Raw genomic sequence first — 27,142 nt, forward strand, 5'->3', positions numbered from 1 at the left:
AAAACACTTTCTTTGACTGATACTCACTTTATTATTTTTTTTTTTTTGAATGATAGTTTAAAGCAATAAACCAGAGCTTTGAATAGCATGCATGGACGTGTTTTAATATATTCATGAGTGATCAAAATACAGTACAGAAATCACATATGCTGCTCTGCTGCAACTTTCAAGGTTCAATCCATCATTCGGGAACCCAGGGGGCTAAGATTTGACATCCTGCCTAGAAACTGTACTTCAGATTGGCTGGAACTGTGCCATCTTATGTTCAGGTTAAAAGAGCAGCTGTAATTTGTCTGGGTAGCACTTTAACTAGCACAGCAAATCGTAAAACCCATTTTCAGTAATAAACTGGAAGATAAAATAGGTCCATTTGCTTCATTTCCTGATCCGTACAAGATTTTCATCATTTTGATACAATACCACTTGGAGTTTGATCTCATAATGATGTAGATTTCTGCAACAATCTTTCTCAGATTAGCAGTTTTATTTAGCCTATATACACTATGTGGAAAATTTCTCTTTTGGCATTTAGTGGAAGCCTTTTTCTATTGTTCTTTGGAACTGAAAATATGAGAATAATTTCATAGTAGGAGTTAAGTTTATATGTGATTGCCACAATAAATAAACCCTGGTTGTAGACTTTTTCAGTTGTAAATACCAGATGTGAAAATACGCTATCCTGTTCCCTTTYCCCCTTTTATGTCTTAGTATGGCTTGCTTGTTTACAAATGCAAGTATTCCCAGTAACACAGTGAGATCTTTTATATATGCACATTTCTCTATRTATAAATAATATTTTTATTTATGGCTTTGGTTTGAAATGATTTTATATTTCACCATTTTTTTAAATAATAAGTGTTTGCAAGTGTGACTGAGCAGCAAGAAGGGAAGGGAAGGTTTCTGTGTAATTTAGGAACCCAAGAGAACTCAGCCTAGGATAGATTTTCCTCAAGAGATTTGTCAATGAGCCCAGTTGTGGGGAGCCTGACCAGAGGCAGCACCACTCACCTGTCCATGGAGGTTGTAGGTTTTGTTTCAATTCCTTTGAATTGAAGGTGTTGGTGTTGAATTGATTGTGTTGGTGCACAATTTGGGTTTCAGCTCTTGGTTTTGATATAAGTCTGCAGAAGCTTTCTGTGCCTGTAGACTGTAAGATTTAAGCTTTAAATACATTTTACTTCAGTAGACCAGTAATGGCTTGACCATTAAATAGATTAGCCAGRCCCCTCTGAATCCGTGGTGCATTTACTTCACCAGCCTTCCAAAAAGTTCCAGACTGATGGGTTTTCTTTTTCACAGAGCCATTTCTCTACCTGCACTTCTACTTGGACTTCTCTCTTTCAGCTCCACAGACCTCTCTATTTTCGGGTATGTTTTCCAGTCTTAAAGTTTGCTAAACCAAAAGGAAAACCCCATGTTACTCTTCCTGATCCCCTGCCCCAGCTCTGAGCTGAGGATTCCCATTCACAGACRCATCTCTGGGTGCTGCCCGTGCATCACCACCGTAGCACCAGGGAAGGCTCTTTCCCTTACCCTTCCCTCAGTACCATGGGGCTTTTTGACACTGTTGTCAAGACTCTTGTATCTGTTAGTCTATGGTTGTGGTTCAGCCTACCCTTTGGAAAATACGTTCTTTCAAAATGTTTGTTTCTTTTAGCCCTTTGAAAATGCCTCTGGATTAAGAATTTATGCAACTACAGCATACTAGTATCAGGCATGCAATTTGCTGGGGTGGCCAAGGCAGGGAAAATGAAATGTGCTTCTTTCTATTCCATCTTCCCCTAGCACAGCGGAGCCAGAGCAGGCTGCAGGACAGCATTGTGTGTCTTGGTGGCCACACAAGCGCTCGGTATTCACTGGAGACCCGGAGGTACGACAGCTGCATATAAATATGCATAGTTGGAGAGATTCGTGCTTGTGCCTTGTTCTGGGGCTGATTGGCTGCAGTGCTGSAAATCAATGAGCGTTCCCCTCGTCTATCAGCTGCTCCCTTGCTTGGAAGCAGAAAAAATGGTTAAAACACCAACAGCCCACAGAGGGCTCCTGAGTGAGGGAGACTTGTTTGCTACAGCACTCAAAACATTTCCCTGAATCTACAGTAGCTCTCAGTAGATGAATTTAGCACTCAGCAGATTAATTTAGCTCCCAGTGTGCTGGATTTAGAAAGAAAAACTAATATAGATGAATACATTCTGTTCAGCCAGCATATTTTGTTTTGCAACAATACACATGTCTTATTTGAACTGCAATCTGGTTGGAAAGCATTTTGCRAGTGGTGTATTGGTCATAAAAATGAGTCATGCTTGCTCATTTTTTAAAAAGCTCTCATCTACTGCAGATTGAGGAAAAAGGTATTGAGCAATTCACTGGAGAAAGTATTGGAATTTCAGCCATCTCTGATGAGGTCTGTGCAGATTTTAAGGTAGACTTTCATACCATGTTGAAAAAAAAAAAGGAACAGCTGCTTTTCCCTTTGTTACCTGGCGTGCACCACCCTGCTCATTGTGGCTTGGCTCATCTGCCTTGTGGGCTGGGCTTCCTTGGAAGGATTTGCAGACTGGAAGCTGAAGGTATGCCTAATGGCTCTTGGGATGAGCTCTTCAGTAGAATAAAAYTGAGACACAAAATCCATTGTTTCATGACTTCATTAAAACATTTAGCCTTCTTCCTTAATCTAGAATATGTCACATAGAAAGTGGGACTAGATTGCTTATGCATGATAACATAGTGACTAGTTTGCTKATGATAACAGTAAGGATTATTATCTCAGGAACTGGGAAACTGAATAAAAAGCATTATAAACTAAAGATATCGAAAAAGCCAGGAGCTGATGAGATCATTTGAACTTTTTTGAACATCAAATGGTCAAGGAAATGAAAAGAAAAATGCTGTGGTTTCTAAAATAGTATCCTCCATAAATGAGTATCTTGTAAGACTAGCTCCCAACACAYCTTCCAGAGCTTTTCTTGACAAAGTATTTCCACTACCAGCAGCAGAATAATGGTTATAAAACATTCTTTCAGTCTCTCAACATTTTTAAAAGGAAATAAAACCCCACATTAAAGAATGAGTTGAAGAGCAAATAGATCCTTTCGATTGAGTTGGTGCCGTCTAGTGCAGATCTAATTTACTCTGGAGATTCTCTGCTGCTACAGCGATGACTGCTTTATAGTAGTGATTCCCAATCCTGTTTAATCAAAKAACTACTAAACCTTTTGGAGAACACAAACCAAAGGCCTTCCTCTTAATGGCACTACAGTAGTTTTCATTTACCAATAGATAAAAATGAAGCAAAACTTCAGAAGCTCTTATGGGGTTTTACCCACTTGTTTATGTGCTGGCTTGCGTGTGCCGAGATATGCATATGTTTTCTTTGCTCAGTTTTTCAAATCCACAATATTTTTGGAGTTTACGATGTAATATTTTACAGGCTACCAGCAGCTTTGAGTCAGTATGTCGAGGAGAGCTGCAAGGAAGACCACAGAAGGCTGGAGGCCTGGTTCCTGTGTTTGCCAGCAGCTTTACCCACCAAACCACAAAGCATTCTGTGCACAGTTGCTCTCCTTCTTCTAGATGGTAAATGCTGCTTTCAGTAAGAGACTGCAAAGTGAAAATTTCTCAGGCTTCACGTGGGATTTCACCAGCTCTCCTGTGTGGAGGATGAGGCACAGTGGTGCATCCAGAGGGCATTCAGGCAGGCAGTGTGACTCACCATGCCTGCTGGCTCCTCTCTTCCAGAGGAGTGGGAAGGTGTTAGGAGTAAATCCTCCTACTGCAAGAGGACAATGAGCAACCAGTTTCCCACATGGACTCATTGGGAGCTGCAGGAAGGGGCCAGAGGGGTCTTGGCACCACACTGCCCTGCTAACCCCTTGTCCCTGGCTTTGCCCCTGCAGCCCCCAGCCCCAGTAGACGAGGGAGGAAGATGCAGAAGACTGTTCTTTGTTGCGGTGACCTTTGGGTCACACTGGAAGCAAGCAGAGCTTCTGCTGACTGAGGATCAGTTTTTTCTTGGTGCTTGTTTTGAGTCAGCCAATCTTTTCTTTTCCTTGGCTATGTTAAAGTGGTTTTGTAGATAAATAAGAAATATGGAATCTAATGGTAAGTCACAAAGATGCAGCTGAACTTCTACAAGAGCTGYGTGAGTGCTGCATGGCTGAGGACCCTATGGCATTATCCTCACAAATAAATTGAGGGGGTGATTGGTACTTAGCTTTGCTTTCGGTAGTCTGAGATTTTTTCATAGAGAACCAATTTCAGTATCTTCTCTGCCACAGGACAACACCAGAGCATCCTGCTGCTGAAAATCCTTACCTTCCACAACCCTCTTCATTCTTCTCCTTTCAGGGTTTTTTGTGACCTTGGCAACAGCTACAGAGGAAATGAAAGGCTTTATTTCCAGACTAGCTTCAAACATGGAGGCCAGTTTCTGAAAATCCCGTTCTAAAAGCTTCAGGTTTTATTGTTTTCTGTGCTTCCCTGCCAAGATCTTCTCCCTGCTGTGGCAAAATACTGCCATCTGTAAGACATATCAAATTTGATAGATCTTAGTGTGCTGGTACTTGAGAATGCCATATGCTCATTCATGGCCTGGTTATGGTTTAGGATTGGCCCGAACTCCATTGTTTTAAATGGTTGGTTGGTTGATTTTTTTTTTCCTTTTAATTCAGCATGGCCCAGTTTAAAACTTCCAGCTTAGGACACATCCATAAATTGTGATCATTTCATCTAGATCTATTCTACATAAATGGACATGTGGCCCTGATGTGTACATGGAAGCAGGGGATAACATATATTGGTAGAATTGACTTGTCTGTACATTGCAAAAGGGTAACACATCCCCAGAAGTGCAGCAGTATAGCTCTTCTAGATTCTCACAAAGAATATTTACCGCTATAGTATTTATAGAAGTGAATTGATCTCAAAACTTGCTCTTGATCAATAATAGTTATTATACTTTTATACAAGAACAGTTTCATGACCATATTAAATGAGTTAAGAACATAATTAGTTGTTTCTTCCCTGGAGCAAAACTTTTCTTCCTATTCCTTCTTCCATTTCTTCCTCTTCCTGTAAAATAATTTTAAGCTTCTATTTTCAACATTCTTGATATTGCTTAGTAGGTTATAAATTATAAAGTGAACTAGATAAGAGATGTTTCACCTGTGCACAAACCATGCTTTGTTATGGGAACAGAACCAAACAACCAATATAGGAGCAGTCTAAGCTGCTTAAATGGACTCCCCTATCATCAGGTATTATTTTCATCTTACCTTGAGGAATTTAGAAAATAAACAATAAAATAAGGTTGACTAGCTCAATTCATGAAAAGTATTTAGTATCGGTGAAGTAGATATCCTGTTTAATAATGTAGCTGCTGTTTAGAAAGGATATTTGATTTGTTTTGAAATCCATAATAACTTGGATATAGAGGTTTTACAGTTTTAGTCCTGGGAAACAGAAATTTTGTTTAATGAGGAACAAAAACATTTTAGCTGCTGCAGTTTTACTTGTTCACTGGAAATCATCTTTATTTATGGTTTTATCTGCATTCAACACATCATTTATAAGCAGCRTTTGCCTTCATCACCTTTTCCTCTKCATTSTYCTGTCTCTGCCCCTCACTTCAGTAGATTTACCTGTCTGATAGAGATAATAATTTGTAAAAACTCTGTATCTGAGGAGTTATACTGGCAAAGTCATAGTGGCTACCTCTGACTGCTATCTCTGTGTAGGCAGTATTTCTGCATGATATAGTGGAGTTATCTCATTTAAACAGACTCAAGAGTTGTTTGGTGCATGGAGAAAATCACAGTTGTCAGTAAAGAAAGTGGATATCATTGTCTCCAATAGAGCAATGCTTAGAACTTTTATTTTTTGCTCCATATTTGATGAAAGCTTTGACAAAGGGTGTTGAGCAGTATGGTGTGATGGGACATAATTTCCCAAGGAATTAATATGAAATAAGATGTTACTGAAAATAGCATGGATTTCACAGTTGCTTTGGAATTTTGCACAGAAACAACACATATCATGTTCCTTTTTTCTCCCCCACTGTTTTTTGGTTTTRCCTTTGTTTAACTGCATATGTTAATAGCTACAGGAACATCAATTTTTATATCAAATATTAAAACATGCTGAACACAGCAAAATACTACTGGCAAACCAGTTTCTGGCTAAAGGTGTATAGAGGGAGGACAAGACACTCCATTTTTTGATTTCAAGCCAGCCAAGATAGCTCATCAGTGCACAGAACATTCCAAGGGCAGCAGGGAAAAATCTACATACATAAGATTTGCTGAACCCTTATCACTCAGGAAGTGGGAGGAATGGTCTTTAGATTGGCATTCTAGTCTGGGTTATCAGAGACTTAGCTGTGGTTCCTGACTTATCTCAGATATCCCGATGTTAAGTAGCATAAGTAGTTTTCCTATGCCTCGGTTCCCCATCAGGTAAAAATAGGGATCTCTTACAGGRCTGTTGTGAGGATAAATACCTAAAGCTTGTTAAGTGTTTGGATTATTCAGTTATGAAGCTTGTCTAAGTACCTCGAAGCACTGTTCAGGCTGGAATGTGTATTTGCTGTGTCCATGCACTGGGGACTTCCTTTAATAGCTTGGAAGACAGAGGACCAAAGCACCTTGGAAGACGGAATGATCAGCCACGCACTGAACTGCTCTGTGGAAGAGCCAAAAGACACCTCTTGGTGGAAGGCAATTCCTGGAGCTGTGGCTGGACATGAACAAAGCAGAAATTATCGAATTACTTGGTCCAAGGAGATGCCAGGGAATGAGTGAAAGCTCTTATGAAATTCTCCATTGAAAGAGGAGGAAGTGGAGAAGCAACACAAGCAAGTACTTTATAAGAGGGTATATTTCCAGAATTTGCTTCTTTTTTTTTTTCTTTTTTTTTTTTTTTTTTTTTTTTTTTTTTTTTTTTTTTTTTTTTTTTTTTTTTTTTTTTTTTTTTTTTTTTTTTTTTTTTTTTTTTTTTTTTTTTTTTTTTTTTCTAGAATGCTTATTTTTGGAACTCAGACATATAGGAACAAAAAATGGAAGAAAATCAAGCAATAGGATATAACAGCATAAGGGCTTTTCTTCTGGTAGACTGTATAACTCAAGACATAACTGGGGAGCTGGAAAAGGAGAGGAAGAATATGTAGGGGAAGAGGAAGAGGGTAACAGTAGCCACTACTGAAATACTGATGTAAATTTCTTGTATTTGACTAGTGAAACACTAGTGTTGTGGATGAAGTTGTGCAGAATGGGGCATCACAGAAGGATCAGAAATCAGAAGATTTATAGTTCGCAGCAAACAAAACCATTTTGTGCGAGAAGATTTTTGTGTTAAAATAGCCAGAAGAAGAATAATTACTGAAATAYTGCTCTCCAGCTGAAAATCCTCTGCGAAGAATCTGCTTCAGCAGAGGGAAGAAGGGTGCTCTGGAGATAACAGAGCTTTTTCAAGGTTAAAGGCAGAGGTCACGGCGGTGCTGTAAATTCCACCAGCTCCAGCTGCCTGTGCCGGGCCCCAGGAGGAGACTTCGGGCCGGCTGTGGAGAGAGCCGGGCTCTCCATGGGCGACGGAACCACGGCTCTTCCTCAGACGGGATAGCCCAAAGGGCGCCGTAAGTGTTTGGCCATGGAGGCAACAGGTTCCTGGTGTAAAAATAGTTATGGGTGGGGGATGTGGCTTGTGTGGAAAAACACTGAGAGATGAGGCAGACAACAAAAGGGAAAGCAGCAGGAATAAKGAAGCTGTACCGGGAAAGATGGGCTGGAATTTTTCTGGAAAGAGATATCAAAATTGTGAGGTAGAGAATAATCTTTAAGAAAAAGTCTAAGTACAGAGAGTTTATGACTGGATTTTGAGGATGAAATATACAAGATGAAATGTTCAATATTGAGATTGAACAGTATTGGGATTAGAAGTTTTTCCCTTTGTTTTCTGCTTTTATTTACTTTGCTTTGCTGAGACCATTCAGTTTCATAAGAAAAAAACAAAGTTCAGAGTGGCATGTCATCTCATCTCCTGTATCACACTATATTTGGATAGATTTGTTAGCTGAGGTTTTTGTTTGTTTTGTTTGAGGGGGTGAGCAGCAAACAKAATATAAATTTCTTCTGTTTAGTCACGTTAGTGAAAAAAAGAGCAATTTGGCTTTTAGCTGTCAGATCTATGTACTGTTCCTGTACAAACCTTGTTTAAGAAGAATTTAAGTAAATACAAATGTAGTATTGAAAGCATAAAACATCTGGAACATTTTAAAGATGCACTGAAACATAATGTGATTATTTTCTATCGAGCTAATTATACCTATTATGAATTTTAAAACATTCCACTTTTCAACCATTGTTATGTAACTTGTGGCTTTTCTGTTCTTTGAAATTCAGCTTTCCATTCATGTGGGATATTGAAAAAATGTTACAAGACAAATTACAAAGCTCAACTGAAATCATGCCAAAAATCTTAACCAAGTTACTCTCCTAGATAAATAACTAACAGAGTACTTACTGTTCTGCTTTTTTTTTTTTCTTTTAATCTATAAGAAATAATAAGGTAATAAGCCGGGGTGAGCAGGATGTGTTTTGTTTTTTTTCTGGTGTATGGTTTAATGGAATTTTTCTGCACCTATAGTGAGGTGTTCAGGATCAGCTTGTGAGGTACTCTTCCTGTGTAATATTTCACAATCTGGAACAGCTATGTAGGATATTTTTGCCTCCTGCATTTGGATGAGGGGGTTCTTCTCCATGGGGAGACACTTCAGACCCTGGAGAGGCTGCAGAGAACAACAGGAAAGCAGAACTCTGCTGTTTGCTTGCAGAGGGTGATTTCTGGGGTCGTTGCCTGGCTGTAGATCTGCTCCAGATGCTCCACAAAGCAGCTGCCATGGGGAGGGAGCTGCAGGGGATGGTGACTGCGGGARGTGTGGAAGTGTCTTCCTCCAAACACAGTGGAACTTTTACTTCTCTCTTTTTCTGCTGTAATGGGCTTATACTGCAATCCAACCCCTAGCAAATATATTAAAATCAATATACTGGTTTAAATATTTTAGGAGTAAAATATACTTAAAAGACATTGTCCTTTATCTTTTTAGCAGTGAATGAAACTACTACTAACAACATGAAAGCAATTATATAATGTTTGTGTTGATAAATTGGTCATTGGTTGGGTATTGTTGCAGGAATCTGACTGCAATTAGCAGAGAAGATGTTTGAGTCTAGTTTCACCCCTAATTTGAGTATTGARGTGAACTTGAAGCCTTACAAAGGAAAATAGATCTCACTGAAGAAAGAAGGGTGAAGTTCTTACTCCCAAATCAGTCATTATTTGCAAAAAACTTGAAGAACTCAGATTCATTTAATTAAATGTTTGATTCATTTTTCTCTATTATGCTTCTGAGACACAACTGTTCACAATTTTTTTTTTTTAAATACAATTTCATATCATGAAAATCCTTGCTGCTTTTTCACACAAATGCACAAGAAAGAAAGTTTGGTTCTTCTAATACCTTAGTATTTACCTGAAATGCAAAAACTACTATGAACAGTTTTCTTCCCCACAAAGCTATCCAGTCTGAGTTTATTGGTATCTGAGGTATTGGTAGGTGACTTCTTCAGGYTTTTTTGAATTAAATATGACTTCTCAGTCTCTTCAGATTGACCCTGTTCAGCTGGAAACGCACATTACAAAAAGAGGCATTTTTTAAAACATTAAAAATCAAAGATTGTCAGTATTTTGAATGAAATGTAGAACATTCTGTTAGCTATCTGTGCATGCACTTATTACCATCTCCAATATTACTAGTCTTTTCCTCCTGAAATCTGTCTGGTTTTGAAAATATGCAAATAGTTGTATTTGAAACATCACTTTTTTAGTCTGTTTTATAGTGTTGAGTTCTGTCCCATGTAATAGAGTGCATTTCTGTTGGCCCCCCATTCTTAGTTCTTTTCCTTTTTTTCTCATAAATGGGTGTGGAATGGGATGGAAGAAGTTCAGGCATTATAATGTGCATTCCAGGACTGTTTGTGCTGAGCTGACTTTAATGTCTACAGGACGAGGGTCAGAAAAGCCCTTTYAATTATGTACAAACATCCAAGAGCTATAGACAAGAACTCCAGCCATTGAGAAGAGTAACCCCAGCACTGATGAGTGCTGCAAAAGAAAAGATCCCCCAGAAACCCAGTTAATGGCATCTTTGTTCCTAACCTGTGACTTTGCAGAAGTCCTGATACTTCRGGTTTAAAAATTAACAATGTAGACCTGAAGTGAAAACAATACTTTAGGAGTGGGGATGAAAAAAACTCTTCTCTTTTCATCTTTCCCCAATGATTTGAAGGCAAACACCACCGCAGGCAACTTCCGAACTTCCATAATTGCAAATTCCTTGTTAATTGGGCTTTTCTCTTGCTTTTGAGCTCTTTCTTGAGTAATGCCTGCTTTATAATGATTTGTGTGCAGACAATAAATGTAGAGATTTAATAGGATGAAGGCTGTGTCTCCATATAAAGATATTTAGCCTTTAACTCCCATTGAAATCAATACCTTTCCAAATCTCGTTACGACCTAAAATTAATATGCATTAAATAGGATTATTATTAAATGTTTGAGGGATAGAAAGAGAATAAAAACGCTGTTCTTCTCTAAAAGGATTGTGAAAATTGTATCCTTAGAATTGCATGATAATTGTCCCAGTAACTTGATGCTTTTTGCATTATATGTGCTCAGTTTGAAAATAAGAAGTCGGTGACCGTGTCAGCAAATTAGAAGGGAAACTTGTTTCATTCCTTGCTTGGACTTCAACACAAGTTAAAAAACTCTGCCTTTCATCAGATTCTTTATGATGCCTGTTCCTCCAGAGAGACTGGGGATAACAGATTTTTTGTGATTTACTAGAAGGTGAAGAATCCGAATTATTTTCTCTAAGCAATGCAGATGAGTTGACTAAGGAGGGATAAGCAGTATCTTTTGCTCTGAAAGAGGCCGTGACACAAATAAGGAAATGCAGCTGCTGCTTTTTTTCTTCCCARAACAGAGTCATAGGTTTGGGACTTTTGGTTGGTTCAGGAGTGCTGGCAGCAATGTGTGCATCTGCAGGGATGGGTGACATCTCAGTTCTGAGACCTGGCCAAGACCAGCGAATTTCATCCCATCTCTCATCAATGTATTCATTCTTGCATGTTTTCATGCACATCATGTTGTTACTGAAAGGAACAGTGAAAGTACCCATAAGTCTAGCAGGGAAAGATCGTTTGCTCTGTAATTCTAAACAAATGTAAATATCAGGAGCATCCATGCTTGGCTGTGGAGTCTAACCATGGGTGATCAGGGTTGGTGGGACATAACTGGTGACCTAACAACACTGTCAGGAGAAAAGGGGCATGAACAACCATTGGCAAGGCTGCTGTTTCTTAGTACATGTAGTGATTGTMCTTCTCAGGCAAATGTGGCTTTCTTAAACAGTACAGATTCTGGTTATGTTTTCTGTTGGGTTTAGGTTTGGAGTTTTTTGGTTGTTTTTTCATTCCACCCCTATGTAGGACTTCGGAACAAAGGATTATGTGCAGCAAATCTTACAAAAGCACAGCCACCAGTTTAATTTATCCTTTATCCCATCATCACTCATCTTTTCACTGTTTTTGCATTTGCTCAAACTCTCTTGATGTCAGACTGCTTCCCTGGCATTAGCTCTGAGCAGAGAAACTGTTTTATCTGCAGTCACATGAACAATTCAGTGGTGCAAACACAGTAACAGGGCTGTAGTTAGGGCTCACATGATAAGTGTTTCTGAAATGAGATTGATGTTCTCAAAAGTCACAAACAGGCAGATAGCTAAGAAAATGGTGAAGGACATGACCCTTTCTGTTCAAAGGGTTTGACCCAAACCCCAGTTTTTAAATTAAGATAAACTAGCCTGATTATATCAGAAGGATGCTAAAGTAACAAGAGGAACCTTTATTTTAAGCAGGATTCACTCTGGGGTTTGCGGAATACTGGGCTGATTTGACAGGGTACCTGTACCTTTTCTTGTTGTTTTTTTGCTGGTCCATTCCAAAATCTTCTGCATCATGGTCAGTGCTTTCCCTTTTAGTGAAAAATGTAAGACTTGTTGGCCAATGAATAGTGCTGCATATGCCAGAAACTCCTGTCTCAGATGAGTGGAGGAGAGGTGACACAACTGTCTTTCTGTGTCATCATTGTCTTTTTCAAGAGGCTTGGGTTGACATTGTTTTTGACACTTCCAATTATAAGATTCAGTTTCCAGAGTCCAGAATTGAGTCTGTGTTTCTTTCTTTGGAGTCAATAAGTGTTCAGTGAGACATTCCCAAACAACACTTCTGTCACACCTGTTTGCAGAAAGGATGGAATGTGCTGCCAGTTATTCCCTGACCTCGATGAAGATCATCTACATCTTCCAGCACTGGAGCTGGTGAGAGTGATTGGCAGATATCATTCTCCCTAACAAAATTTCCAAAGATTTTATCCAAACACACTGATTAGACATTTACTTATTGAGAAAATTATTTGCAACGTGCTGGGTGTTTGTTTGCAACTGAAACCTTTGAGCAGGGCCTTGAATATGTAGTCTGGTGTAATGCTGAATCCTCTGAAAAAAATGAGCCCATGTGACCCAAATTAAGTGTTCACTTTTCAGCTTGATCTCTTGGCACTGAGGAACTCATCTGGGACAATGTTATCCCTGCAAAGGAATTTGCTGAAATTGAGTTGTGCAGCRTTTGCAACACAGTCAAAGCAATCATGATTAGAACTTACGGACCGTAGCAAAAATATCACCTTTTTTTCAATGAGGATTTGAATACTACTTGTTTAATGTCTGTYCAGAGCACAGGTTAATCAATGAAATTTATGGTAAATATCAGTGCTTGAACTTCTTGAATGTCTGTGCATGGTCTGAAGAGGACTTCCTGTGGAAATATTGTGTGACTAAGTAATTAACAACTATAGCCATATTCCATACTCCCTGAAGAAATAAAAGTTGCTCAGGAAGGCTAACACTTGGCATTTTCGAATGTTAATATTTGTCACATTCCAATCTTAATAATGCTCTTTTGACATAGTGTTTATTTGAAATGTTACAGAAGGTAAATTAACTCTGTATATTTCAATGCCCTGAGGAACATTTAATGAGAAATAAATGCCTTTTTTTTTCACCAGCTGAACATCTGAGTATCCTTTATAATGATAGTTATACATTTGGATTTAAATGAAAATACGCAAAAGTTGATACCACCTATATAAGAGATACCCTTAAACCTTTCTTTGAGTAGCATGGTTTGGTGTATTGTTTATAAACGTAATCCTGCCACACAGGCAGTAATCTTTTGAGAAAATGAGGATCTGCTACATCTTAACAGGCTTTTCATTTAGAATGACTTTATGCTTGCAACTCCTATATTATAGTAACCACTCATTAATAACTTTTTTCATCAAAAATATGAGAGAGATAAATAAATTCTAACGAAACTTTTCTTTCCTCTTTGCAGGTTTCTTTTACAATGTGTTCGGCTCAGGCCAGTGAATTTTGTTTAACTGATCAGGTAAGCAAATATGCATGTTCATATTTTTTTTCAGAAAAATATTTTCCAGACATTTGACAACTAATTGTGAGAGGTTGGTGTTCTGAATTCATGGAGAAAATTTGCAAAATCTGTCATAAATACGTTCAAAATGCTTCTGTTAGTTTGAAATTATAAAAAATCCCAAAACCAAAACAGCTGAAATTTGAAGAGTTCTACCCTTTTCAGTTAGAAAATTTTCCACATTTTCCAGATGTTTGTATTTTTATTCTTTCTCTCCTTATTTTCTTTTGTCCTTGTTTCTTCATATTTTACATTGATATTTATGGGCTTTCTTTGGTTTTTTCAAAGTCTTAGAAGTAGAGCTTTTTTTTTTTTTTTTTTGCCAATCTCTCTCCACCTACCAATATTTCATCATTGCAAACAAAACTGCTGAGAACTCCAGAGATGGTATTTTAAAACCATGGGAATGGCAAAGCAATGCTGTAGTGACTGCAAGACAGTAGAGATGGAAGTAGAGATGGCTTTGGAAATTTGTAAACACCATTTCTGAAATCAGCAAAGTACAATTATGAAATGAATGAAATTGCAGCTTATGCTCTGGTTTGATTGGTACTAAAAAACCAAAGGTAAAGCACCAAATTGCACTCTTACTATGCCTAGGTTGGCAGACTGGATTCTGTGTTTTGTCTGTGGAAATTCAGCTTGCTGGCTGTTGTAGGCAGTTTGCAGAAAACATCTCTTTTGTCCATCTCTTTTATCATTCTGGGTTTTAATGAGGGAGTTGGGCAATATCGTTTACATGCAGTGCAGTTTTAACATTGCCTACACCAATCTGACAATTTTTTGATGCTTTTTAGAGTGATGTGGGCAAAATGAATTAAAGTTGCTGTTTGGGATGGAATATTATGTTCACAGATATGGTTTGCCTTAGATTAAAATTTTTGTGCTTTCTGATGAGCTTATCTTAGCCTTGGCTAGAATAACCAAAGACAGCCAAAAGAGTAAATAATATCATGGTATTCCTTTACAAGTCTTTCTCTTATTTCATGTTAAAGTGTTCCATAGCTCTAGATTTTTATCAGTTCTGTTAATCTCACCTTTAATTTAGATAAACTGTTYTTTGATCATGTTATCATTCTAACTTCTTGACATTGGGTTTTTCTGTGGTGCTGCCAACAGCTGGAAAGCTTTCTCAGTCTAAGTGCACCGAGGGGAAATTTGTTCACTGTGGATCTTCTCCTGAAAATTTCATTCAGACCCATTTCTTCCAATACTTTTTGTTTCCTTTTAAAAAATGAATGTCTGTTTCAGWTAGTGCTGCATTTTGGGTTTCCCCAAAAGGAATATTCCTGGGTTTTTTTGCAAATTAGTTCCAATCACCCTTGCAAGGGAAGAAATYTTGTTTTAAAAACACCTAGTGGTTTCAAATGTTGATCTTGAGAACTTCTCAAAAGCATTTCATATTAAAAGTTTGGAMAATTGATCAAAATAAAAATAAGAATTGTTTTTGGCCCCCAATATGTGTGCCCTRCTTTTCTGGATCTTTGACATGTCCAACTTAGTAATTTCTGCAAGATTCATTATTATGCAGGCTTCAGACTTTCTTTATGGTATTTTTTTCAAAATATTACAAGATATAATAAATAACAGTAAATGAATCCATAAATAATATAATTTTAACCACTCTAGCAAAAATGTGGTTGTTGATGATGTCAGACCTTTTCCTTATTGCATCAAGGTGTCTCCTGCAGAGCTTGCCTTGCTGTTTGCCTTGCAGATATAAATTGTAATGAAATTGTAATGCTTTTATTGATTTGGAATAATAATTGGTTTACTCATAAATATAAGATAATTGAGAAAACAAATCATTGTGGCTCAAATAGCTAATTTAATTTTTTTTAAGTCTCTGCTTCTTTAAATATCATTAATCATTTTTCTGAAAAAAATTCAGTATATTTAGTAAGATTTCTCCAAATATGTCTTTGATGGGACATTTTTAATAGTCATTTTATTAAAAGAGTGAAGTAAAATTCATCAAAAATTTATTTTTTGTGAATAAATTATTTTCTCCCACCTCTTCCCTGTACTTTCCATAATGTCTTACTTTGGCCACCACTCTGAAAGATTGCCTGGTCTGTGTTTTTGGATATTTGTCAGTCAGTAACTTTCTTTTCAAGGAAACAAGTCCAAAGGCAGAGATTAGATCCCAAAAAAATGTTTCAAACTGGGCAAGCTCAAGAAGTGGTCCATGGGAATCTCATGAGGTTTAAGAGACCAAGTCCAAGGTGCTGCTCTGGGCCGGGGCAATTCCTGGGGTCACTCCAGGCTGGGGCTGAACAGAGCCAGAGCAGCCCTGGGGGAAGGCCTTGGGGTGCTGTGGGTGAGAGGCTGGACATGGCCCGGCCGTGTGCGCTGGGAGCCCAGAGCCCCCCGTGTGCTGGGCTCAGCCACAGCCCCGTGGGCAGCAGGGCAGGGAGGGGATTCTGCCCCTCTGCCCCGCTCTGCTCAGACCCCACCTGCAGTGCTGCATCCAGCCCTGGGCTCCCAGCACAGCAAGGACATGGAGCTGCTGCAGCCAGCCCAGAGGAGGCACCCAGGGGATCAGAGGGATGGAGCAGCTCWGCTGGGAGGAAAGGCTGGCACAGCTGGGATTGTTCAGCCTGGAACAGAGAAGGCTYTGGGGTGACCTGATTGTGACCTTCCAGTACCTGAAGGGAGTGCACAGGAAAGATGGAGAGAGTATTTACAAGGGCCTGGAGGGGCAGGATAAGGAGGAATGGCTTCAAACTGAAAAAGACTAGATTTAGATATTAGGAAGAAATTTTTTGCTGAGGGTGGTGAGGCCCTGGCACATGTTTCCTAGAGGAGCTGTGGCTCCCCATCCCTGGAAGTGTTCCAGCCAGCTTGGATGGGGCTCTGTGCAATGTGGGATAGTGGACGGTGTCCCTGTCCRTGGCAGGGTGTTGGAATGAGATGATCTTTAAGGTCCCTTTTAAACCTGGGCAATTCTGTGATTCTGTGGACTGTTCTCCTTACTGGCTTTATTCACGGCCTGCTATGCCCTTAATGGTGAYGTTTGTAGGCTTTACACAGTAGAAAACATGAGCTGCTTCTGGTCCATGAGCATAATATGTCTTTGCATGTGTATGGATTCCATGTGCATTCCATACATTTCCATTAATTAATTTTATCCAGCTAATGATCATGTCTGTGATGAAGTAACTGACTTGGCTGAACACAGGTGATGATCAGCAACTCAGCATGGAGGGCAGTCCTTAATACTGATATTGAAATGGAAGCTGAGATTAGGTACCTTTCATATCTCTTTACCAACTTTAAATATGCATCAAAGTATTTTGAAGATTTTTCATGTTTTGATTGGGCCCCCTGTTCTGTCAGCATTTGTGGGGTGGGATTGGGATGCTCTGAGCCTGCACAGCTGCTGGCTGACTGAGATGTTGGGTTACTGCACAGCACACAAATTGTGAACCAGTAATTTGCTMTATGCAATGGAAAATGCAACAGGAAAAGGCTTATTTTTATTTTTTTTTCACTTTTTAAAGTTTGCGTTAAAGCAACTCGTGACACCTTGTATTTTCATTAAAAGGAGAAAGTTTGGGTACTGTATGAAATAATAAAAGCTCTAAATAACTATTTTGAGGCAAAAAAATCTTAGAAGTATGCTCAGTAACAGCTCTGGTRAATGGCATGGCAATTTATTCAGAAGTTTTTTGTACTCCAACAKTGCCTCTTTAAAATGTTCAGAAGTTTTAGCAAGTTAGGACTATTGTAACACGTCAAGTTCCTGGCAGATACAGAAGAAACTATAAGGAACAGCCATTGGCAGTGGAAATTGGATTCACAGTTTTCACACAGGGAATCTGGTTGCCAGTGTTACACTTGAACAAAACCACAGGATTCAGCTGATTTCTCTCCACTCAGGTCTCAGATACGAGAAACCCAGTACTGGACATATGAGCCTCAGGTTTCATCTCACGTGGTGGTTTCTATATTGTTATTTTGAAGTCCTATATGGCATAAAACCGTGTGTTTGTTTCTGTGCACCAGGATGAGTTTCATACAGAATCAGCACAAATGAAATCATTTCAGTTTGCCCCTGAAAAATTAACAACCATAAGCAAAAGAAGAGTAGTTTCTTCACTAAGTCTAGGGCATTGCATGTAATTGTACTCAGAACTCTATGAATCTCTGGGTGAGTGCAAAAGGTCCTTTAAAAGGTAATGCTGATATGAAAAAAATGCAATTTTATTCTTGTGCTAAAATTTTGGACTACTGAAAATAATTTCATTCAGAGGAATTTTCATAAGGCCCAGCAGTAAATAATTGCTCTTCTGGACCCTTTTTTTAAATGGCAAYAAGAGCATATGAATGTGTGCATTTCTGAAAGAGGTTTAATTTGTTAGAAGGTCTGTTTCTTTTTCAGCTTTCAGGATGTGCAAGAACATGAACTTTAGTACAAGTGGTTATGAAAAGGTGTCTTGTCGGTTTTGCTGTTGTGGCATTTTGATTTGCTGAGAGGGTRTTTCTCTTCAGTTTACATCAGTAGTGGAAGACCCCAGAACTCAGATTAACTTGAAATATGTTTACATTTGTGGTACTTTTATTTAACTAGTCCTAAATTCACTTGCAATTTCCCTTCTTACGCAGTAGTATCAGCTGGTCAATTTACTCAGTCCTGGGGATTACTTGTATGTCAAATTTCTCCAAGTTTTTGTTGGGTTTTTTTTTTACAACTGAGTGACATTCTTCAGGGAGTTAGTACATTTATCTGCCTCTTTTTAGCCGGAGGTGGTCACCAGAAATTGTCCTTCACTTGGACCACATGTTTTGATGAGTSCTGAGTCAGATCCTGCACCCACACAGCTCAAACAGAGCCTTATTTCAGGTGGACCCAGCCTCTCCTGGGCAGATGTCACCCCTGAGGACTAAAGGCAGTATGTACTTTATGTTAGGGAAAGGAAATCCAGCCTTCACTCTTGGATCAGGGCTGTTGTCCCGGCCCACTGAGTACATTTGAGAAGTCAGGATCCAAACCCCTGTCTCCCTTCAAGTAGCTCTGCCACTTTCCTTTCTTAATGGAAAATGAGATTATTTGGAGAACATTTGAAATTATTTTTAAGCCTTGGAACAATGGATTCTGAGCGGTGTGGGATGCRCTGTATGCAGTGTCACTTTTTGTGCTTTGTCTGAAGGCCTGGGAAAGCCTAACCATAGAAGCTTCAGCTAACTAACCAATTAAAATATTTTTAATATTCTTTATGCAAATCTCCCATAGAAAGTTGTTAGCATATGCACACRTGGGCTCTGCTCTTGGAGCTACATTCAGACAGAGCAGGCCCTTTTTTCCAGAAAAGACACATTTTGACAGATCTTTGTACAAGCACAGGAGGCCACTTGCAGGGTCAGGCTTTCGGCAAACTTGGCAACTTTTTTTCTCCTGCYATCAATCTTGCAAAGATAATTTCAATTTCTTGATAATTTCCGGAATGCTTCAGTGGTTGGGTGTGAGTATGAAAGAACTCCTCCATTCAAGCTTTCTTTAATTTTTTATTGTAGGAGTTACAGAGGATRTTTTCAAAGACTCATTCTAGCTTCAGACTTTGAACAGTGCTTATGAAAGTAAGAATATCCAAGACTCAAAAATAAGTTGGTTTTTTTGTTTTTGTTTTTTTTGTTTTGTTGTCATCATCTATGCAATGTTCTTACAATCTTTACTACAAGGAGAGAGGAAGCCTGAAAGAAAAACAATTTCATACTTTTTAAACAATTGTAAAGCAAATATTTAAAGCAATTGCTTGTTATGCCTCGTTTCTTCATTYTGTATTTTCTTATTTTCATAAGGAAATGGCAGATGAGACATAAATTACTGGTTACCTGAAGTGTTAAAAATATTTCAGCAGAAACATCTCATTGATTTCATTCTGTAGAGCTTTCAATTTACTTTTAGAAATYAGTCAGACATGTAAAAATAGGATGGTGTTTGTGATCTTTTTTTTTTTCCTCAAGTATCTCCAGGCAGTAATATGTCAGAAGTTACAGGAGCTGAGAGCTGCAAGCCTCATCTTGGAACAGTAGAGATACAACTTTTGTGGCTTTGGCATTTTCTCAAAATGAATAACTGCATGAGATACTAACTTGCTTCATTTTTACAGCATCTTAAAAACTGTCATTTKTCCAAAGGCTTAGTTTTAAGTAGTTTTTCCTGGAACATTTAAGGGAAATTTCATCTAAATATGCTAGCAGTATTATTTTGTAGTTTGAACTGGTATGTTCAGGATGCTATTTTTAGAATTGMATCTTTTATGTCTGAAGTTTTTGGTTACTTTTTATAAAATATAGCAAAAATGAACAGCTGTTCTACAATTTTCTCATGATTTCTCAACAGGTTCATTTTTCTAACCATCTCTAGGGATAGTTTTTACACAGCATTAACAACTCTGTTTTCTGATCTACTTGAATGCAATTAAGCAACTAATCAGAAAGTTCTAGAAAGGATGAGGAGGGATAACTTGATAAAAATGAGTAAAAATATTTTCCAACCTTTTTACAACTGCTATAATAAATTAAAGAAGTGAGATTACAGAGCTTTTTCTGCTAATTTTCTTTTAAGATTTTAATATGTCCTAAAGATTTTGTATCCTATTAGGTTACAATGGTTTTAAAACAAAACAAAAAGCTTTTTTCAGCAGGCGCATCTAATTYTTCTTAAATAGAAACAACACTGAGAAGAAATTGTATTCTAAGGAAGTTGCTCGTGTTACAAAGGGGAACATATGAAAGGCACTGAATGGCAGATTTACAGGTCTAAATCTGCTCCCCATGTGGCACTCAGAAGATTTAAGGTGGCAGGGACCTGCTAGAAAATGATGGGGTTCAAATTCGTACTTACATGTGTGTGTCTTAGTATCCTTGAGTCTCAGTGAATGTAATGCTTTTAAGAGCAAACRAAATAGAAACCTTAAATATTGCAGGATGTGGCTGCCTTTAATGGTGTGGCATGTAGCACAGGAAAAACATCATGGGTTTGTCGGCCTGGGCTTACAAGGTCTGTGGTACAGTTCCTGCTTCCCACTGCAAATGGGTATCCAACTAAAGTCCCAAAATACCGCCATCTAGAAGAAAATACTTTGTTCACATTGATAATGAGATCGGAACATACAACTCTGGGTTTTTTTTTTTGTCTACTTGTACTGAACATTGAACTGGACACAATCCTGTGCCATGTGCTCTGGGAGGACCCTGCTTGAACAGTGAGATTGGACCAGATCACCCACTGTGATCCCTTCCAACCTGACCCATTTGGTGAATAAAAAGCATAATATTTTTAAAACTGGAGAAAAAAAAATATAGCCACATTTCACATGCATCTAATGGTGTACTTCCTAGGGGAAAGTAGAGAGTGCAGAATGGAAGAGGTGAAAAACATGCTATGATCCATATAACACCAAGCACTAAGGACTTTTATAGAGCATTCTACTTAGCATTATACTTCACCACTGAGGTTTTTTAATTTGGGGTTTTTTTTTAGCTTTACCATCCTATTTCTAAGTTATTCTGCACTTCTTTTTTCCTCACCTCTTCTCTGGATCAAGACACACTTTGTGGTTTGAGTACTTAGATAACAGGCATTATCCAGAGGAAGAAGAGTAATTTAAGAAACAATATGTTTGAGGAAGGGGTAGAAGGTGGCTTGGAACAACCCTTCATGTGGCAAGGCAGGGTTTCCTAGAATAGGATGTGTTTGGGGGCTTTCAGTTTTTTCCCCAAAATCTTCGTGCCTGTCTGTGTTGTCTTGCTTTCAAGCCACTTGTGAAATTGGGGCTGCAAATGTCTGTGATAAAGAGATGCAAGTGTGCTAGACTGGGCCCATTGAATGTACAGATGCCAGACTTATTGGGAGTGACACTGTGAAATTAATATGTACACACTGCAATTTAAAGGATAATATTATGCAAATATTCCTAAGCATGACATGTTAAAAAGTAGTTACATTTTAGACACATCCATTAATATTTTCTCTTGAATATCAAGTACTTCCTCCCACCTGCCATCTCTTCCATGTTTTCACATGCTATGATGGTTAAATGTCATAAAGCTGTCATAACGCTGTGACTAGGCTTTTTGGTTAGTACAATCTAGCACAATCTGCATTTATATTGTACTCAGCACTTTAAAAACAGATTATACATTTCAAGCAGTACCAAAAAGACATTTTTAATAACTATTTCTTCCTGTGGGGCGGATTCTGAATTGCTTTTACTGTTTCTAGCATGAAGCACTACTATGTTTTTCCCCTAAGCAGCATATGGAAAATTAAAAAAAGGCTTAATGGTTTATTCTGAGTCCTGCTTATAGTCCCACTTCAGACTTGCATTTATCCATATGCTGGTGTCACTCACTTTGGAAAAGAAGTAACAATTCCAGTACTCAGGGTTAGGCCATACCTTCCTATTCCCCACCTCAGCCAGTCTCACACAAACACCCTTTCTATTCATCTTTGTGAACCGTGTTTAACACCTGGGTTTAAATGCTGCAATTCCACWCTACAACTGAGCAAGCAGATGAATCGCCAAAGTCTGTAAACAGTCACAGCTTTTGGAGAATCTCGGTAGCATTTAAAAKTCAGTGTTTTATTTTTCTGGTCATGGCTCCCATTAATAGCAGTGTACCTGTGTCCTGAACCACTTGGATTTTTTTCCCCTGTTTGTTAACCTATTTTTATTGTGAAGTACTGCAGAATATTGTTCAYGTTTACTTCAATTCATGTGTATTCTTTCAGTCAAAATACATAAATTTAATTGTACTTTTAAAAACACCACATTGACATTGATTTGAATTAGAAAATCTACTGGCAGTGAAGAAGTCTTGGATACTTAAATTAACCAATAGACTTGGCTATAAGCATCTAGGTGTAATGGTAATATTATGAGAAGATCACCAGCAATATCATGGTTATGTATATCAGGATTTGCAGTTTCAGCAGGATAAATACCCTCTTATACACTTAAAATGATTGAATTTTATCTCTGAATGGAACAAAATATGTTATCTGGAAAAATTTATTTTCTAATGCTTCCTTATCTAAATTTGTTTAAAATGTACTGCTCACGAACATGCTCATTTCTCTAGGAAAGAAAAAAAAGAGGTACACTGAAAAAAAAAACAGTTCTGAATAAAGCTGAATAAAATTATTCTTCTCAAACACGTACAAAATCTTTATTCAAGATTATTGCAATTATGTAAAAATGTAATAGTTTTCTACATGTAGGACATAGATTAAAGATTACTGCTTTCATTTAAACTTTTTGATATATTATCTTAACTTTAAAAAATGCAACAATTTTTTATTATACATATACTGAGATTTCTTGGTTGTACTCCAGTTAGAAAGTAGGAATCTGTAGGGGCTGATATCAGGATAAGTTAAAATCTGATAGAAATCTTGATCATTAAGTACATTTGACGCTCTGAAGTGAAAAAAGCAAAAATGAGGAAGAAAATATTTRGATTTATATTCCAACAGGAAAAGAAAGATAAACTGAATTAAGAAGAGCAAATGGGAAGGTCTAATCCAAATAAAACATTTTAACAATGAGAAATTATGGCATCCAGATCACATGGATTATGGTGCAATTTTTTTCCTTGCACACAACTTTTGAGCAGTAACAAGGAGATTAATGACACCGTGTATTAGAATAAAGAGTAGGTATTTGTGTGGTTAAGTGTATGAATGACAATTAAATATTCCTATAAATTGTTATCAATATAATAGATTTGGTTATACAGAGGAAAAGAATTCCTGTTAGCAATGCTGTCATTTAAATAATACATCATAGGTATGCATCCAGGAAATAAGTTCCCTCAAAGAGCAGAAGTGCATATTGGGAGAGAAGATCAAATGAACAATGATTTACTTTATTCACATAGGTTATTTTACTGCTCTGATTATCATAATAGCTGATTATTTTCTGGTGGTGCATTGCACTGTGGGATTAGAATTTGCTGTTAGCACTCTGCCATTTCGCACACTCTGCGAAATGAGACCTGTAGACTCAAGAGGAGGAGTAGGAAAGATGCAAAAACTTGCTTAAATATTAAGAAATTTTGCATGTGCCAGTACTAAATAAGAGGAGTAAATAGCAGTAATGAAAATWATATCTAATTGGGTGAAGGAAAACACATTGACATGTGCTGGCTAACATGGCAAAGATTTTGGAAGTTTAGGCTGTCAAGAAGTTGATGTTTGATCCGTGAAGGTTGGTCTCTGTTTAAAGAGTAGCGCAGAAATGTCTGGCAGATTGTTCCAAGGTATTGCAACCTACAGAAAATGCCAGAATTTTCAACTCTTGGATTTTAATCAACTCAATATTTTATTTGGAAAGAACRAAGTTTCCTGCATTTAGTGTCCTTGTAGCTYTTCCGTGACATTATTCCCAGGGCASACAAATTTTGGARACCTTTYGCTTTGGTAAATGCTCCTGTGCTTATCAAGGATTGTTGTACCTGGGAAACCAATACCCTTGTGTTCTCACAAAGTGAGGCTGGAGAGATACTCAGACAAACTGTAATCAGCATATACTCAAAGAGATCTTTAGAGAGAGAAAAAGAAAATATAATTAAGTTGTTTTTTTTTTTTTTAAAAAAAAAAAGGGAAAACAATTTAAAAACCCCAAAACCAATTAGCCAAACAAAACCAACAAAAAAACCCAAACAAAATCAAAAAACACGACAAAAATAAAACTGTGTTCATTGCCCAGAAAAAGAAAGAAGCTGAAAATGTATATACAGTCAGGCTGAGAGGCCTCTGTAAATAATCAAATGCAAGCTAGAAAACTGTGGATTAAAAATAAATTAAACAATTAAAGGAACTCTTTCTATCAAATATAAACTGAGATTTAGGATATTAAAATAAACCCTGCATTCCTGGTGTATTTTGTGCCAGTTTCTTGGAAGGACCAAGAAAATTTTGTGTTTACAGTAATTGTTTAAAGGAACACAATCTCTGAAGCATTTCTAAATATATTATTTTAAATACCAATGCACAATATGTGTTAAAGAAATATCTGACTAATTTATTGATCAGTTAATTTTAATCCATGTCTAAATCATTACAAACCTGTTATTTACAAAATGAATCTGAAACATGTGGAGAACAGGATGTCCTTGCATTGTTTTTATTTTGTGTCACAGGTTATTTTGTAAATGTTGCAATTGTCTTTCTCATGGCCATTAGAGAGTTCAGAGTTATGTCAAATGTCAAATGGATGYTTCATTTTCAAATTTTCTTTGACCAGAAAGACCAAGACATCTGAAATGCCAGTGTTCACSCTGCCATAAGTTTAATTCAGAAAAATAATGCATGGTTTGGCTTTAGTCCTAGAGATATAAAAATTGTGCTGGATTTTTACCTATATCAGTTTATGAATAAACTTATTTTCACAAATCCTGAAAAGTCAATGCTACATATTTTCCTAGATGTAATATGTATTATTTTCTGCTTTGAGGTGASTTGAGGTATTAGAGGGCTCAGATAAGTGTAGTTTAACTCAGACTATAGGTGGAAAAAGCATTCACATCACARGGGTCATAACACAAGGGTGTGTTATCAACAGGCAGATGCATCTCTTGTTAAACATCATATATGAATAGTACCTCTAGGAACTCACAGCTTGACCTTACCTGAAGCTGGAATGGTTTCTGCACAAATATTTTTGCAGACTTTATGATTTACATTGCACAATATGATATCAGTAGTAGAATCTGCTTTTCCAGCTGCAGCAGCTTGTCAATTACCCTTCCTCTCCAGAAGTGAGTTTTCTTAGTTGCAGTTTCGTACAGTACTGTGGGGACAACGCCAAAAGCAAAAAAAAAAGCATTACTTACCTGTAAAGAACTTCGATTTTTATAGCACCCACAAATCCTACTAGTCTCTCTTGTGTCCTTTGCTCCAAAACCTAATTCCAAAGAGGACCTGATGAGAGACAGGGTGTGAGAGAGGTGAGGTATTTCTTCTGTCATACACTGCACTCAAGAGAGTAATACATGTATTTCACTGCCAAGCAATATTTTCACAAGGACTTTTCACTACACACATGTCTGAGAGCACACACACACTCTGCAGCATCTACAGAGCAGCTCAGGATGGGCYACACACCTGTGCAACAGAAATCACTCTTGGCAAGTAGTTCCCTTATATTCAAAGTGAGCAGGGGCTTGGTCACATCACATTCACTCGAAAGGTACTGACTTTTTGGGAAGAGTTGCCAAATAAAGAAGGGAAATACTTTATTATAGACAAGCTTGCAATGCATAATTTGTCTCTCCACGGGGGGGGGAGGGGGGGGGCGGTTCACGATGAAAATCACAAGAAAAGGTTAAAGCAAAATAGTGCTGTGGTAGGAAGTATTTTTTAATGAAAATGCTTTTTCTTGTGATAAACTGGATTTACAAACACTTTTATACTGAAAAGGTATAAAAATACTATATTCATTTTCCTTCTCATTATTAGGTGCTTCTAGTTGTTGCCAAATCTGTAGAGAGCAAAGCAGTACTTGGGTTTATTCAGGTTGTTGGAGTATCTCAGGCCCTTCATTAAGCATCCAGATATACAGTCATGTCCTGAACAAGAAAGATTGCTGATATTTTTGCAGATAGATAGAAATGGAGGAGGAAATTCAAATAGGCACTGCTCATGTCAAAACAAAAAATTCTGCCATGTAGATAAGGAGGTAATTTATTAGGAGATCCTTTGCATATATAGGAGAAGGCATTAACTAATTATTTGGAACTTCTGTGACTTGTCAGCAGATACCAGCATAAGATAATGATCTGAGGTAGACAAACCATTCTATGATTCTGTGAATTCACCATCCCATGACTGTTATTAATCTTCTGAGGACAGGACTAGGTTCTGCTTGCAGAACTTAACTGCGTTTTAACCAAGGGGACTGTTGCCTGCATATTGCAGTGTGCTTCTTTCCCACTAGATAAAAGCTAATCCAAAAATGCATTTCAGAAACTGGTTGCTTGGTTTCATGCTCTGCAAGTRTTGGTTACCATAGTGTTTTAGAAAAATACCTTTACAGGAACCAGACGAGTAATCAAATATAGTCCACTAGAGTTGTGGTGAATGAACCATCTGTTAACAAATTGAAAGTAATGCATTTACAGATTTAATGATTAGTAATCTTTAATTTCCTGCTACAGTCAGAAAAATTTTTAAGAGATGGCCTGTCTGTAGGTCCAGAAGTATCCCTTTAGGTACCGTGCAGCTGCCAACCCTTTGAATATCCCTCGTTGGGATTGTCCTGTGACAGCTATAAACTGGTTCTCTTCAGCAACCAAGTCATTCTGGAAAGCAAACCAGACAGTTCCCTCCACCCAAAGTGCAGACATTTCTGTAGATGCTTATCTCTGAGACACTGGAACAATCCATGGCTCCAAGTTTTTAAGCCAGGATAGGGCCAGTACTGATCAAAAAGTGTTATATTTGTACTGGATTCCTCTTGTCCAAATTTTACTTTCTGTGTTTTTGTTGTAATAAATAAAAATGTAAATTCTTGACTTTGATTCCAAAGACC

General features: G+C 37.8%; 1 long non-coding RNA gene across 2 annotated transcripts in view; it reads left to right on the top strand.

Annotated features, from left to right (window-relative positions):
* The window catches only part of LOC130575012 (uncharacterized), a 313,637-nt gene that overhangs the window by 146,225 nt on the left and 140,270 nt on the right, over positions 1-27,142 (top strand). For both annotated transcript variants that reach the window (XR_008965511.1, XR_008965510.1), the window contains exon 5: positions 13,506-13,559. This is a non-coding gene — a long non-coding RNA (uncharacterized LOC130575012). The remainder of the gene's footprint in view (positions 1-13,505; positions 13,560-27,142) is intronic.

The sequence above is a fragment of the Malurus melanocephalus genome, unplaced genomic scaffold, assembly GCF_030028575.1.
Source record: "Malurus melanocephalus ecotype Western Australia unplaced genomic scaffold, MMel_1.1 scaffold_95, whole genome shotgun sequence".
NCBI lineage: Eukaryota > Metazoa > Chordata > Aves > Passeriformes > Maluridae > Malurus > Malurus melanocephalus.